General features: G+C 43.2%; 1 protein-coding gene across 1 annotated transcript in view; it reads right to left on the bottom strand.

Moving 5' to 3' along the window:
* LOC126291924 (uncharacterized) overlaps positions 1-17,764 on the bottom strand; it is a 256,225-nt gene that overhangs the window by 98,515 nt on the left and 139,946 nt on the right. The gene's annotated exons all lie outside the window — the stretch shown is intronic.

Here is a 17,764-nt window from a genome sequence, read left to right as displayed (position 1 = left end):
TTTTATTCTGAAGAAGGTTGGGTTATCCCGACTGAAGCGTAGGTAAATGCGCCGCGGCCCAGCGGCCCAGCCACGCTGCGGCCCTCTGTCCTGTCCTGTCCTGTCCTGTACTCCAGCACTTCCCGGGTCTGTCAGGGCCTTACCGCTGACGCGCACGTAGGGAACTGAGTGTAGAGGAGTGGCAGACGGGCGGGAACCCAGCAGCCTGGGGAACTGACACACTCTTCGCACGGCCGTGCAAAGGTCGCACACCCCGTTGCGCACTGTCACGCTCAAAGACGTCTGAACGACCTCAGTTGTCTGCAGCCCTCATAACGAAACTGTCCTGTGCCTCTTCTCGCCTCATTTCTACATACAAATCTGACAACGACAAATGATTTCAAAGGAGTCCACTAGTGTTCAAAAAAATGGTTCTAATGGCTCTGAGCACTATGGGACTTAACATCTGAGGTCATCAGTCCCCTAGAACTTAGAACTACTTAAACCTAACCTAAGGACATCACACACATCCATGCCCGAGGCAGGATTCGAACCTACGACCGTAGCGGTCTCGCGGTTCCATACTGCAGCGCCTAGAACCGCACGGCCACACAGGTCGGCGACATCTCAAAAATACAGTGTGTATCAAAAAGAACCATCCGATTTAAAATGAAACATAACTATTACGTCATTTGAGACATGTGCGTGAACAACGGACTTTTGGAAAGAGCAGACTCTCGAGTTTTACATGGTTCCCGCTAGGAAGCAGCAGTGTGCCCTCACTTCAGTTCTAGTAAAAAGGGTGACGGGACAACACAGAGCGTTTTGTGTTCTACGTTTCGGGCAGTGCACGTTAGTAGTAACTGTTCAGCGTGACTTTCGTATTAGGTATGGTGTGGATCCTCCTGTAGGACAGAGCATTAGACGTTGACGTGAACAATTCCGAGAAACAGGTTGCTTCTGCAAAGGTAAACCGGCGGCGCGTCCTCGAGTGTCTGACACAGACACGCACCCGCTATAGTTTCACAAGGAGGCCGCAGAAATACGTTCGCCGTGGAGCTCGACAGCTCAACGTGCCCCCCGATGCCGCTCTGGCGTGTGCCTCTTCGACGTTTACACATCAAACCGTGCAAAATTCAACTGCTGCAAGCTCTTCGTGAATGTGACAAACAACAACGTGTGGAGTAATTTCGTTTTCGGCGAGATGAAGGATGACAGTTTTCTTCCATTTAAATGGAAAGGTGAATAGTCATAATGTGAGAGTATGTGGTAGGGAAGAACCACATTAAGTTGTAAAACATAAGAGCGACTCTCCAGAATGTAATGTGTTTTGTACAGTTTCGCGGGAAGAGTTGTATAGTCCATTTCTCTTTCCTGAGAACACTGTTACAGGAGGCACAAATCTCGATATGCTTGAGAACTTCCTTTTCCCTTCAGTTGGAGACTGATTAGAACGACTTCCTTTACCAACAGGATGGGGCACCGCCATTGTGGCATCTGCAAGCGCGGGAATTTTTATATCAGAGAATTACTGAACGGTGGATCGGTTGCGCTGGACTAAATGATTGAGGCTTACATTACTGGCCTCCAAGCTACCGGACCTGACTGTATGTGATTAATTATGGTGGTGGTTTATAAAAGACTCCGTTTATGTGCCGCCGCTACAAACAGTGAATGAATAGCTGTTATTCAAGACATGGTCGCTGTAGTGTGGGAACAGTTTGAATACCGTATTGACATATTGTGTGCATCTCAAGTGGGGCATATTGAACACCTATGAAAATGTAAGAAAACAAATTTTATGAGCTTCCCGTTCATCGAAGAACAAAATTCATTGTACAAGTTTATTAGTTTCAGAAATATACATCTGCCAAATCGGATAACTCTTTTTGATACACCCTTTGTAACCATTCTCATTACCACTCAATTGGATCACAGTTTGTCGTGGTTAACAGATTTCTGATCAATATCTGGGCTCCCAAAAGGAAAGTAGAATGCCACGCTAAAAGATTTGTTGACCACCCATCAACTGTCGGCAAAACTTGGAGAGCGGGTTTTTATGAACTGGTTATTGAGGTAACCAGTTAGAAAAACCGCTATTAACGTCGTCGAGCGCTGTATGAAAACATCAATATCAACAGTTTATCAATACTAATTTCGCTGTATTCGTGGCGGCTTGTTCACCTACGTGAATTTCGAAGAACACCTATCCACATTGTTGTGGAGCGCAAGTGGCATTCTGTATACAAGATGTACATGATCCACTAGATATGTATTTATTTGAACTTCAAATGTGATGAATAATTTCCTTCGGACATAGAATTTAACCCAGCACCTATGACCACTGATAACTACGTAACGCTTCCGTGCCTAACAGAGGCGTGAGCACGGCACCGATCGTCATTGCTGATTATGGAGAAGGCGCATGGAATTTCTAATTTTTGGCCACTAACAGTTAGCAAGACTCCTTTTAAATTTGCACGGCAAAAACTTTCGAATTTGGAGTCTTCTTCATCGCCTACTGTTCATTTTAACTAACCATGAAAGACACTGAACATGGTTTCTTAAACAGGTAACAAAGTCTTCAGATACAATGAATCCTTTCAGTGCGATGCCGCGAAAGGACAATGACGTTTACGGCGTTGGATATGGCACATATTGTATGCCAGGCAATCACAATATTGGCTGCTAATGGGAACAGCGGGTGGGACAGTGGGTTTCCAGTGGTTAGTGCAGAGTGAGGCTGTGGAGCGTAGTCGACTTGTAACTTCCGCGCGGGATTAGCCGGGCGGTCTGGGGCGCTTAGGGCGCTGCAGTCATGGACTGTGCTGCTGATACCGGCGGAGGTTCGAGTCCTCCCTCGGGCATAGGTGTGTGTGTTTGTCCTTAGGATAATTTAGGTTAAGTAACGTGTAAGCTTAGGGGCTAATGACGTTAGCAGTGAAGTCCCATAATATTTCAGACACATTTGAACTTTTTTTGTTGACAGTGTTACATAGCTAGTGGTGTTGACACAAAGCAGAGCTATGGCAATGGTAAACAAAGCAAACATTGCATTATATCTACTACAACAGTTGACATTTCGTCAGAAAGGAACTCAAGGGATTTCGCAAGGTGAGAAAGAAGCGATAGACGAAATATTAGCGTTCCAGCAAGACGAGTGCGTGGATTGTGTGGTGTTGTGTATGCTCGACTATGCAGAGAACGTACGTCAGGAGTACAATGATGATGGTACGTGTGTAACAAGTGAAGTGATACTGGAGCAGGTGTCGAATCACATAGTTAACCATCCTTGTCGGAAAGGAAGCCACACAGATTAGTGATTTCAAGCGAAGCAGTGGATGGTTACATAGCTTCGAACCGTGCTACAAAATTGGAAGATGTAAGGTAATGAAATATCAAACAAAGCGTCAACTAGACGGCGCACAAAAAATGCAGAATCGGAGCGAAAATCTGAAGATGAGATAAACAAAGTTTATCCTATAATTCTGTAAGGAATTTGTTTTTCAGTTCCGAGCAATCGGGATCTGAAGAGGACACGCATATTAAACGAACCCTGGAAATTGGAGGTACCAGGACAGTTATTATCAAGATAACTAACGTCAATGCCTTAAATCATTCGTGTACAATTATGCCGACTGTTGATCTGGATATTAAATTGGCTGGAGAGTTATCCATTGTGAAGCAATTAGTGGGAGGTGCTCTGCCCCCTACGATCGCTTGTGGTATGCGTGATGTTTCCAGGGCTGTAGGGAATATTTACGCCACAGCAAGAAAGCGTGGGAACGTCGCCGTAAGAGGACTACAACTGTAGTACGACGACTGCTTTTTGCTAACAGCTGGTCAAAATACACTCCTGGAAATGGAAAAAAGAACACATTGACACCGGTGTGTCAGACCCACCATACTTGCTCCGGACACTGCGAGAGGGCTGTACAAGCAATGATCACACGCACGGCACAGCGGACACACCAGGAACCGCGGTGTTGGCCGTCGAATGGCGCTAGCTGCGCAGCATTTGTGCACCGCCGCCGTCAGTGTCAGCCAGTTTGCCGTGGCATACGGAGCTCCATCGCAGTCTTTAACACTGGTAGCATGCCGCGACAGCGTGGACGTGAACCGTATGTGCAGTTGACGGACTTTGAGCGAGGGCGTATAGTGGGCATGCGGGAGGCCGGGTGGACGTACCGCCGAATTGCTCAACACGTGGGGCGTGAGGTCTCCACAGTACATCGATGTTGTCGCCAGTGGTCGGCGGAAGGTGCACGTGCCCGTCGACCTGGGACCGGACCGCAGCGACGCACGGATGCACGCCAAGACCGTAGGATCCTACGCAGTGCCGTAGGGGACCGCACCGCCACTGCCCAGCAAATTAGGGACACTGTTGCTCCTGGGGTATCGGCGAGGACCATTCGCAACCGTCTCCATGAAGCTGGGCTACGGTCCCGCACGCCGTTAGGCCGTCTTCCGCTCACGCCCCAACATCGTGCAGCCCGCCTCCAGTGGTGTCGCGACAGGCGTGAATGGAGGGACGAATGGAGACGTGTCGTCTTCAGCGATGAGAGTCGCTTCTGCCTTGGTGCCAATGATGGTCGTATGCGTGTTTGGCGCCGTGCAGGTGAGCGCCACAGTCAGGACTGCATACGACCGAGGCACACAGGGCCAACATCCGGCATCATGGTGTGGGGAGCGATCTCCTACACTGGCCGTACACCTCTGGTGATCGTCGAGGGGACTCTGAATAGTGCATGGTACATCTAAACCGTCATCGAACCCATCGTTCTACCATTCCTAGACCGGCAAGGGAACTTGCTGTTCCAACAGGACAATGCACGTCCGCATGTATCCCGTGCCACCCAACGTGCTCTAGAAGGTGTAAGTCAACTACCCTGGCCAGCAAGATCTCCGGATCTGTCCCCCATTGAGCATATTTGGGACTGTATGAAGCGTCGCCTCACGCGGTCTGCACGTCCAGCACGAACGCTGGTCCAACTGAGGCGCCAGTTGGAAATGGCATGGCAAGCCGTTCCACAGGACTACATCCAGCATCTCTACGATCGTCTCCATGGGAGAATAGCAGCCTGCATTGCTGCGAAAGGTGGATATACACTGTACTAGTGCCGACATTGTGCATGCTCTGTTGCCTGTGTCTATGTGCCTGTGGTTCTGTCAGTGTGATCATGTGATGTATCTGACCCCAGGAATGTGTCAATAAAGTTTCCCCTTCCTGGGACAATGAATTCAAGGTGTTCTTATTTCAATTTCCAGGAGTGTAATTAGATTTTGCTCGATTTCTGGTTTGTGTATAAAAACGAACATCGCACTACCTGCAGCTACGCCTTAAAGGGTAGTCAGTTCGCGATAAGCTCCATGACTGTTTTATATTCGGTTGCATGCCGTTACATTCAATCAGTTCTCATAACCCCTACACCAATATGATTCTACATGCACTTGATAGAAGTGGATACCTAGGTGAGCTTTCTGCTTGGTTTGTATCTCTCAAGGAGTTCACCTGTAATCATGATGGTACAAATCTTTGCGATTATAGTGGCACACCAGTTTTCATTCGGTTTTCATAGAACAAGTTAATGGTTTGTTCCAAATTTACTTTAGCGTTCTCGCTTCCCACGCCCGGGTTCCCGGGTTCGATTCCCAGCGGGGTCAGGGATTTTCTCTGCCTCGTGATGACTGGGTGTTGTGTGGTGTCCTTAGGTTAGTTAGGCTTAAGTAGTTCTAAGTTCTAGGGGACTGATGACCATAGATGTTAAGTCCCATAGTGCTCAGAGCAATCTGAACCATTTTGAACGAAATTTACTTGAATGTCGACGACGTCCAGTTTGTGAAGTGTAATAAATACACCTCATACAAAGTTGATCTCTACTCCTTCCGGACGTTCATTTTCTGTCGTCGTTCTGATGTACGTGGTGAGTCATTAGCAGCTAACATTTTTCCTGTCGCAATTGTTAACACAACACTTACAAACGAGCCTTATTAATGATTGAACTTGCGACGTCGCAGTCGAGGGGCTCCTCGCCAGACCTGAAACGACGTGACAGTTTTTTGTGTTGGATTGGGGACTAATCGGATTGTTAGAAAGCATAATCAAATTCAGATATCGCATTGTTTCACTAGTAGCAAGGCACTGGAAACAGAAACGGCGAGACGAAAACTTTTTTGCTTCGCTGGGATTGCACACGGCACCAACCACCGGTTTCCTACTCACAGACAGATATTAAATTTCAGTTTCTTTCTCCAGCAGCGCGGTGGGCGCACGTTTGAACTGTAAATAACGTGTTATGAAGTACAATGCTGACTGGAGACAAATCCCATGCACACTATCGTTGTTGACTGTACACAAAGAAACAGCAACCATCGAAATCTGCATACGCATCTAGACCCAGATTCTCTGATCTACAGAGCTACAACGAAAGTTTTGTGTTTTCCTTGAAGTCGAAGCCGGCATCTACGGCTGTTACTGATACCAATCCTATGCCTCCATTTGATGGAGAAGAGGTGTGGCGTCCTAGCCCGTCGAGTCTGAAAGCCCTCCAGACGGTATGAAATGGCTGACGGCCCGTAGGTGGTGCTATCAAACTTGCGAGCACTGCTGCCGCCCTTGTGATGGTGGCTGCGAGGGAAACGCCTACCGTGCCGGTCTACCGGCGCCCGTGATTTCCCTTTAGAGCCAGCAGCAAAGTGTCTACACACAGTGTTGTCAACACGTTGGATTTGTCCCATATTGTGGGACATTTTGACAGATATTTTCAGGAAGGTACAAACGGATTTTCTTGGAAAAGTATTCCTCTCTCTAACATTGTGTAGTAATGGTTATAGAACATGTAACAGTAAAGATAAACATTTCACGAAAGTATATGACATCTGCCAACAGTCCTTGCACAGCCAGCAGTTAGCACTCTCACAATGGGGTTCAAATGGCTCTAAGCACAATAGGACTTAACATCTGAGGTCATCAGTCCCCTGGACTTAGAACTACCTAAACCTAACTAACCTAAGGACATCACACATATCCATCCCCGTGGCAGGATTCAAACCTGCGACTGTAGCAGGAGCGTGGTTCGAGACTCCAGTGCCTAAAACCGCTCGGCCACAGTGACCAGCTCACTATGGGGCAAAATAGGTTTGTTTACACAACAGTAAAACACATGCTCTCTTATAGGTATGATCGTTACATGCCGCGAAAATAATGTAAAATAGGACACAGAAGTAACTGTAAGACACCCATAGACTGTCATTTATTCAACCAGCAGTCAGCACTCACAGTTTAGTAGCTCCCATTAGTTCAAATTTCCTTTCATATTCATAACTTAAAAGCACCATTGTTTATGTATGAGTGACACATGTGAAACATTGTCGAATTTCCCAATGAACATTGCATCTCACAGTGAAATTTCGGTCGTAGGCCAAGTCGAGAGACACAAAGAGAGAGAGAGAGAGAGAGAGAGAGAGAGAGAGAGAGAGAGAGAGAGAGAAAGAGAGAGAGAGAGAGAGAGAGCTTTGCACATGATGCAAAGATGTAAACAATTATTATTATACGGTACTGTCTGAAGTGGTTTAATTTGCTCAGATCACTCTCACTCGAAGTTCTTACCCATCATTTGTCACTTGGTGTCTTGTGTGTTAATCTTGATCTTATTAAATAGTAAATGTTTCTGAATTGTTTGTTTAAGAATGTCAGACTGCAGTCCTTCAAGCGCAAAGAAATCGAAATCTGAGTGCAATGAATTGGATGTGGAAAAATATACTAAAACTTTCCAGTACTCTTGGTATCAACTGACAATTTAAAGGGTGGTTGGAGGTCGTTGAGAGTGACAACAGAAAGGCGCAGTATAAAAAGTGTAACGTGATTGTTACTTGTGGTAAAAGCGAACTCAAAAAACACGCATCTCGAATTAAACACATCAAAATTTTAAAAATTTGCAAAGTAATAGAACTTTTGTGGACTGTTTTTCCACAATGTGTGACAAAAGCGAACATGTGAAAAAGTGAAAGCAGCTAAAATAATATTAGCAACTTTTTTCATGGAGCATAATGTTGCATTTTCAACAGTGGAAGATCTTGTTCCTGTGTTAAAAGATGCTTTTCCAACTCCAAAATTGCTTCAGAGGTGACAGTCAGCAGTGGGGAAACATATGTTCTAGTGCAATTTTGATATCGAATTGATATGCAAATCAATCAATTGATCAATTAATTACCCCCACCCATGGATGATGATGTGGATTTTCCCCAGCTGGCACATGAGCCCCCTCAGGGAACTTCCAGCCCCCTCCCTACCCCATCCAGATGTAATCCAATATGGCACCCCAGGAAAAAATAGCAGGAAAAGTCGCTCAGTCTGCATTTGGACATTGGACAGAGAGGATCTCACAATGGTAGACTAATATAGCGTCAATCACAATGCATTAAACAATTTGCATGGATATTATCTATTTCTAATACACCTTGAAATTTTTGCTGGAGTTTAAACAGTTTGCAGTGATATTGTTTATGCAGAATATTGTTTCACAGGAATAATAAAAATTCACAGTTAGTAGCAGGCTTACTAAAAATATCTGAATTAAATGTTGCATGGAGTATTGAAACAGTTTTCAATGATAATGTTTATGAAAGATTGTGTGTTCTTTAAGCAATTTGAGCATTATGCTGAACATTTCACACAGTTTATAAACTGAATGTCACATAAACTAAATATAACATTGCACAAAGAGAGAGAGAGAGAGAGAGAGAGAGAGAGAGAGCGCTTTGCACATGATGCAAAGATGTAAAAAATTTGCGATGTTATTATAGTTTTTATTTCGAGGAATACTGCCACACTTGAACACAGACTCTAAGAAAATTGTGGCCAGTTCTGGCTCATTTGTGAAGCCTTTGTCTTCGCTGAGCCTTTCTCCCTGAGACTTCGAGCACTTTTATGGGAAAGACTCCAACCTTCTATTGTCTCTGACCATGAACTGCTTAATAAGATATTAATTCCAATAGAATATGTCTCTGAATACACATTCAAGTAGATCGTTGCACAGTAGTTTGCTTCAAGATGTGTCGTAAGAAATCGGTAAACAATTTGTGCATAAAGGAATTAGACATGTAAATGTAGCTTTATACAATTTTCTTCAAATACACTTGCACACAAAACACTGCACTCTAATTGCCAAATGTTGCATACCCATGTTCGAAGGCGCAATGCACCGAACCACGGCCAAGCATCTCGGAAAGAGTGGAGGCCTTCTCAAGTGTTTAGATCCGGTACCTACTTCATGTCGTTGCTTGCAAGCGTGGCACTCTGCAGACGTGCACGTGAAACGGAAATATATCGCTTAAAAGTAAATGAATGCTAATACACTCGAAAATACATGGCACAGGAATATTCTTTATCGACTGAAACTAAAGTAATTGTTGTTTTGTGGTCTTCAGTCCTGAGACTGGTTTGATGCAGCTCTCCATGCTACTCTATCCTATGCAAGCTTTTGCATCTCCCAGTACCTACTGCAACCTACATCCTTCTGAATCTGCTTAGTGTATTCATCTCTTGGTCTCCCTCTACGATTTTTACCCTCCACACTGCCCTCCAATACTAAATTGGTGATCCCTTGATGCCTCAGAACATGACCTACCAACCGATCCCTTCTTCTGGTCAAGTTGTGCCACAAACTTCTCTTCTCCCCAATCCTATTCAATACTTCCTCATTAGTTATGTGATCTACCCATCTAATCTTCAGCATTCTTCTGTAGCACCACATTTCGAAAGCTTCTATTCTCTTCTTGTCCAAACTATTTATCGTCCATGTTTCACTTCCATACATGGCTACACTCCATACAAATACTTTCAGAAAAGACTTCCTGACACTTAAATCTATACTCGCTGTTAACAAATTTCTCTTCTTCAGAAACGCTTTCCTTGCCATTGCCAGTCTACATTTTATATCCTCTCTACTTCGCCCATCATCAGTTATGTTGCTCCCCAAATAACAAAACTCCTTTGCTACTTTAAGTGTCTCATTTCCTAATCTAATTCCCTCAGCATCACCAGACTTAATTCTACTAGATTCCATTATCCTCGTTTTGCTTTTATTGATGTTCATCTTATATACTCCTCTCAAGACACTGTCCATTCCATTCAACTGCTCTTCCAAGTCCTTTGCTGTCTCTGACAGAACTACAGTGTCATCAGCGAACCTCAAAGTTTTTATTTCTTCTCCATGGATTTTAATACCTACTCCGAATTTTTCTTTTGTTTCCTTTACTGCGTGCTCAATATACAGATTGAATAACATCGGGGAGAGGCTACAACCCTGTCTCACTCCCTGAAGTAGATGAGCTCAAATACATCACATCGAAACTCTAGAAATGATCCTACATAAAGTAAAAATATTGTTAAATACATTATCACAATAGTTTGCTGCACGAGATACTGTCATAACCTGGAACCTGCAAAGCGACACATTTGTCAGCAGTTGCAGCTCGCCACAGAGTGAACCAGTGACTGGAAGTGGGATCTCTGGCCGGACTGATGAGCGGGTCCATCACAAGGAATGGATCAGTGGAATGAGTACGTATTTCCAGAGTGCGCCACAATGAACGTGCAAACGGGAGCGAATTCCGTGACCCGCTCAGACCAGCATTCATCAGCTGGTGGGGAGGAATGCCAGCCTGCTATTGTCTCCCTCGGTGTAATGGTCGTTCGGAGTGGTAGAGGTTATGTAAACCCTCATCGTTGTGCAGTCCCTCTCATGCTGCCATCATCAGTTCACTTGTGTGTTCGCTTGTGTTCTTGCATTAGTTTTTTTTTTAAGGGAGAAAAGAAGCACTCAGATTCCAATGACAGCATCAGCAGTGGTAGTAACAGCAAACGCCTTTGCCAGGGTAGCCTGACATGTAAGTTAACTGTTCTATTATTCAATGTGTCTGATTGCCCAATAAGTTCAGTATCTCTCAGAGCGATTATTTAGGTTGTAGTCAGCAGAGGCATTCTTCCATACTACCGTGCTTTTGAACGGTGCATGAGATGGCGGCTGCTGACTATGCTTTTGGATGAGGAGGAGGAAATACAGGATTTTTGGGGTGGGGGAGGGGGGAACTACCAGAAAGCCTGACTTAACTGTTCAAGCCTTGGAGCCAGTATGTAAAAGGTGATTATAATGCAGACATTGTCATTGGAACATGTAATTACCATTATGGAATGTTGGTGTACGTAACTGCTGTTGGTATGAGCTCACAGCACGTATTTAAAAAAATTTGGCATTGAACTTAATATTTTTTGTTATTCATCTGTTAAGAGGCGTCACCGACAGCACCCAATGTCTAGAGTGGTGGTTGCGGAGGCAGGAACGAAACACACGCTTAAGCAGCGTGCACCGCTTGGCAAGATACTACTCTTGGCTGTAAGAGAGGTGACCGCAGTCGCTGCAGTGTGCTCCTTACAACAACCCACCGCCGTCACACAATTGCGTACCCTCTGACATCTGTGGACAGATCAGTCGAAGAAAGAAGAACAGCAATGATCTCCCGCCCCCCAGGCTGATGGTGGTGGAGATTCTAGCATGTAGCAGCAGCATCAGCCACATTGCCAGACACCATCACTGCAACTTGGGTACTCCCACTGTACCTTATCACCACCACCTCCTCCTACTCCAGCTCTGACTGAAAGGTATGTGAGCCTCTGCACATACCACTCCCCCCCCCCCTCCCCTCCCAGCAAGAGCCTCCTCACCAGTACCATCATCCACTAGCTGGATGCAGTCATCAGATTCATTTCCTAGACACAGTATTAATGATAATGAATCTGTGGCTAGCCGTAGTGCTCTCTCCTGTCCTGATAGTGAAGGACATCAGATTAGTGGCCTCATGACCCTTCTAGAACAGTCGACTGTTGAAAAGGCATTTGAGGATTATATTTCTTTCAGTAGAACTGAGTATCCAGTCAGGGGGTATTGTGACCCAGTCAGGTATCTAGGAGCATGGTTTCCAGTGCTGGCCTAGATGATCTGAAATTTCCTACCAGACCATTAAATGTGATACAGTACTTTGCTGCAAGTTGACTCACCGCCCCCCTCCCCTGCCCCCAACAGCATGGTGCTGCTGAAGAGAAAAACCTGAACTACATCTGGGGCCATAATGGGATCAAATCTCGGAGCACATAAATCACCATGTGGTATCGTGAATCCACCATGGGTACTATACTGGCCAAATTTTCTGAGATAGAAGTAAGTGGGTCAGCTAAAGCACTCAGCCAAATACAACACCTCATCATCCACCGACATCCATTAAAATGGGGGTCCAGTTATAAAAACTCCCTAAGGATATAGCTGATAAGAAGGTGTGTATTAATGTCCAAAATGAAAATGATCAGGTTTGTTTTGTATGGTCAATCCTGACTTCCGAAAGAAAAATTAAACAGAAACCGGAGTGCACATCTCGAAAGGGAATAGGCCTTAACATTTGTGGATGTTATAAGTTTGTCAGTATCGAGTTCCCCATAAAGATTCAGAATATACCTCAGTTTGAGTCAGAAAATGCTGGAGAATCAGTTCACGTTTATGGTCTGAAGAAACGCAAATCAAATGTGCGGAACATATCATTGCCCGACCCCTCCATTTCTCAAAATTTGTCAGTGAGCTTGAGATGGATGTAAACATGCTCTTATTTTCCGCTGAGAAATGTAAGGAGAGATGCAATTATCATTTTGTTTGGATCAAAGACATGGCCCAACTCCTTTCCTCCCAGTTGTCAACTGATAGTTATTTAAAGCATATTTGCTAAAAACAAGTTAATTAAGAAATCCTCACCACCAGGAATGACGTCCATTTGTTTTATATGCTGACTTGCTCCCATCATCCACAGTGAAGGAAACCGCTTAGCCTCACATACCACCTTCACATAAAAACACATAAAGTATGTGACAGTGTACCAACTTGTATGCTTATATCGTTCAAGTCTTAACCACTTCGAAACTTGCAGCAGGGATAATCCTACAGTTTAGTTTTTCATTGAGCTCTAATAACTTTCATGAGATTTTGATAGGCTTTATAGCATCAACATCCCCATGACAGCATTAGTTGAGGATAAAAAATTATACAATGATAGAGATAATTGTCATATTAGTGGGCTGCTGTTAGACAGAAAAGTTAAAATTCCCCATAGAGATCATTGTCATCTTATGGGGCAGTTCTGTAGTGCAGCTTACAATGCTTGCAAGTAGAAGTTTATCATGACACATACCTGTCTTCTTTCACAATTTCAGTGGATTTGATGCTCACTTTCTAGTTGAGTAATTGGCTAATTTCGGCATGAGGAGAGTCCTACCTGTGAGTGTAGAGAAGTATATTTCTTTCTCAAAACGAATGACTCCAGAAATTATGATCCTCTTCCTTCACTCTACGTTTTGTGCAGACTTCACTCCAGAATCTTGTTGACACTCTACCTCACATTACCTGATCTGCATAACCCAATGAGGAAAATTTTCAAATTATGACTAGGAAAGGAGTTTTCCATTATGAGTATCCATATAGCAAAGTAAAACCCTATGAAACAAGTTTATCCAACATAGCTGCATTATAGAACTCTCACAGGCAATCCTATAACTAGTGCAGATTATGAACATGCCATGCCATGTGTCTCTGGCGAGAATTCAACATTCCCAATTTGACTATACATGGACTCCAATGCACAGTTGCTTTCAGAGCTTTTTGAAAAGTTCCAGTATGTATGCACAGCCACATACTCTCTGGACACCTCCCGCCTTTTATTACAGAGCACCTGCGTTGTCCAGGGATGCAATGCTGAAGAAAATGATGTGCAGCTTCGAACTTTTGATGGATGCCGAAATGTTTCGTTTCTTTGAGTGCAATATCCGTGGGGCAGTTTGCCATTGTGTCCATAGACAAGCCAAGGGAAATAATCCACATATGGTTGTGGGGTGCACTACATTCTTTGCTTTAAGTTATATTCTATATTTTCATGTGAATAACACATATGGACTTGCCATGATGCAGCCATTGCCAGTTGGTGGATTTCAGTGGGTGCGCAAAGACAAATTAGAGGGATGAGGTGGATGTGGCAGCTGATTCTGATCTAGAGTATGTGATGGATTTAGGCCTCACATTCCTGTCAGTATGCATGAAATGTCAAGTGACTAGCCGTTATGTCCAGACCAAGACGTTCCACAAGGAAACACTGTCCCTGAATTGGTGGGCACAAGCAGGGATATGTAATTCATTGCCATAATCTCTAGTAATGTCTCAGCTTAGGAATGGATCTAGGTAGAGTCACCAGGGATATCTCCTTCAATCAGTCCTCCTGGTTGCAGGGGGAACTAAACACTGAAAAGTGAGTGGATGTGACCAGTAATTTCGAAAAAGGCTTTTATATAGTAATGAATATTTCCATTTTGCTAAAACCATCCAGGATATAAGAAATGGACATGATATTTACATTAGGACCAAATGGTAGTCACGTTATGTGATAAGAAATTGCATCGCCAGACCAACTTTGAAGTTGGTCGTTAATTTCAATGAGAAATTTGTTGCTGTGAAGATATAGAAGGTTTCAGCATAGTTTACGAATCCTATCTATTTGGGGTTGTGTATACTGGAAATCTCCAAACTTCATATATACCACTTCCACTAAGAGTTTCCCAAAATTCGTTTCATGGAACCAAAGTTACTTTATATGGATACAGATAGCTTCCTCTATTAGGTGAAAAACTGTGATCTCTATGAAGTAATGAGGTATCACAGTAACGAATGCGACAAATCTGGACATGCAGGCGGTAATAGTTATAGTATTGTTTCCCAGAACAAGAAGGTTATCAGCTTAATTAAAGATGTGGGGAACAGATTGCCGATTGTGGAGTCTGTAGTTCCAAAATGTAGATCGTACAGCAGATGGGGCCACCCAAAGGTGGGCTAAGGGTGTGTGACATATGGCATCACGTGTCCCCATGATCAAAGACTACTTCATCGCACATCGTACAGCAGATGGGGCCACCCAAAGGTGGGCTAAGGGTGTGTGACATATGGCATCACGTGTCCCCATGATCAAAGACTACTTCCAGTGCATTTATGGAGGTGTTTTCAGTGCTCCACCGCAATCTTTGCAAATCGTATGACGAACTAGTATTTGTTCGCGATGCCAGGAGGTGTACACCGTGTTGAAGTCTAAAGTCAGATTGTCATCTCATAATGATAAAAAATCCATTTATAAAGACAAGATCGAAATCCTCCTTCTGGGTCATCAGTCTTCTGACTTGTTTGATGTGGCCTGCCAGGAATTCCTCTCCTGTGGCAGCGTTTTCATCTCAGATTAGCAGTTGCAACCTATGTGCTCAATTATTTGCTGGATGCATTCCAGTCTCTCCCTTTTTCTACAGTTTTTGCAGCTCCTTCTAGTGCCATGGAAGTCATTCCCTGAAGTCTTAATATATACTCTAACATCATGTCCCTTCCACCTGTCAGTGTTTTCCACATACTCTGCTCCTTCTGTGCAGAACCTTCTCATTCCTTACCATATTACTCCACCTGATTTTCAACATTCATCTGCAGCATCACATCTCAAATGCTTCGATTCTCATCTCTTCCGGTTTTCCCAAGGTCCATGTTTCACTACCATACAATGCTGTACTCCAGACGTACATTCTTCAAATTAATCCCTATATTTGATACTAGTAGGCTTCCCTTGGCCGGTAATGACCTTTTTGCGATTGCTAGTCTGCATTTTAATGACCTCTTTGCTCTGTCCATCAATGGTTACTTTACTGTCTAGGTAGCAGAATTCTTTCAGCAGATCCTCTAGTTCTTCTTCACTTTCACTCAAGATAGCAATGTCATCAGCGAATAGTACCATTGATATTCTTCCACTTTGAATTTTGATTCCACTCCTGAACCTTCGTTTAATTTCCATCATTGCTTCTTCGATATACATATTGAACATGAGAGGTGCAAGACTACTTACACCATTCTTAATACGAGCACTTTGTTCTTCGTCGTCCACTCTTCTTATTCCCTACTGGCTCTTGTATGTATTGTATATTACCCATCTCTCCCTATAGTTTACTCCTCTTTTTATCAGAATTTCAAAGAACTTCCACCATTTTACACTGTCGAATGTTTTTTTTATGTCGACAAATCCTATGAAATTATCTTGATTTTTCTTTAATCTTACTTACATTATCAAATGCAGCGCCAGAATCGTCTCTCTCATGCCTTTACCTTTTCTAACGCCAAACGGTCTTCGTCTAGTGCATCAATTTTCTTCTCCATTCTTCTGTATATTATTCTTCGCAGCTACTTGAATGCATTAGCTGTTAAGCTGATCGTTTGATAGTTCTCGCACTTGTCAGCTCTTGTAATCGTCGGAATTGCGTGGATAATATTTTGCCAAAAGTCAGATGGTATGTCGTCAGACACATACATTCTACACACCAACGTGAACAATCGCTTTTTTGCCACTTCCGCCAATGATTTTAGAAATTTTGATGGAATGTTATCTATTCCTTTGGCCTTATTTGACCTTAAGTCCTCTTTTAACTTCTGATTCTAATACTGGATATCCTATCTCTTCTAAATCGATTCCTGTTTCTTCTTCCACCATATCACACAAGTCTTCCCGTCATAGAGACTTTCAATGTATTCTTTCCACCTATTTGCTCCCTCCTCTGCACTTAGCAGTGGAATTCCCAATGCACTCTTAATGTCACTGAAGGTTGTTTAGACTTTCCTGTATGCTGAGTCTGCCTTTCTAAAAATCATTTCTTTTTTGATTTCTTGACATTTTTCATGCAGACATTTTGTCTTAGCTTCCCTGCACTTCCTATTTATTTCATCCCTCAGCGATTTGTATTTCTGTATTCCTGAGTTTCTCAGTACATTTTTGTACTTCACCCTTTCATCGATCAATTTAGGTATTTCTGATGTTACCCATGGTTTCTCCACAGTTACTTACTTTGTACCTATGTTTTCATTTCCAACTCCTATTTTCACCCTTTGTAGAGATGTCTAGTCCTTTTAACTGTCCTGTCTACTGAGCTATTCCTAGGAAAACATTAATTTATTATCTATTAGAAGATTCTTTCGGTCTGTTGTTTTGAATATTGGTCACAACTTTCTAAAGTCTGGTGTACTCACTAAAAGACACAAGATTAACACATTTCAGTCATGCCATTATCACCCATAAGGATTAGTTATTTTGTCCCCAAATGTGAACAGTTATTACAAATTCTCTGTAGATAATGTGAAAGGGAATTCATCAAATAACACTTAAATGCCTTGATTTCTATATTGCAGCAACCAAAGCAATGAAAAAACGTCTATGTATATGCCATTTTTTTTTTGGAAACTTAAAATTCATTGAGCCAAATATTGCATTACCACTTAACAGAAGGTCCCAGTTAAAGGACATATCGAGTGTTGAATCAATGTTTGGAGGATTTTATCTAAATACATTACCAGTTGAATGGACAAGTCTACCACTTGTGCCTAAGGATAGTAAGAAGGCACTTTTATAAATGGACTTGCATTATATGTATAGTGAAATCTCAAAGTTTAAAGACCTCCAGGATCAGCAGTGTTATCAAATTATCAGTAAACTTGCTAAACTGTTTCTTTCACTTCCACATTCTAATGCTGAAGCCGAAAGAATATTTTCTATTGTAAGTGATGTAAAAACAAGAAAATGGGGAGAGAAGTGGAGATGAGAACTTAAATTCCATATGTATCGTGAGGTCTTCATTTGAAGCAAACGGAATAGACTGCACAACTCATGATGTGGAACAAAA

Source organism: Schistocerca gregaria, chromosome 9, assembly GCF_023897955.1.
Source record: "Schistocerca gregaria isolate iqSchGreg1 chromosome 9, iqSchGreg1.2, whole genome shotgun sequence".
Taxonomy (NCBI): Eukaryota; Metazoa; Arthropoda; class Insecta; order Orthoptera; family Acrididae; genus Schistocerca; species Schistocerca gregaria.
The sequence above is the reverse complement of the archived record's forward strand: the minus strand, read 5'-3'. Positions and strand labels throughout refer to the sequence as shown.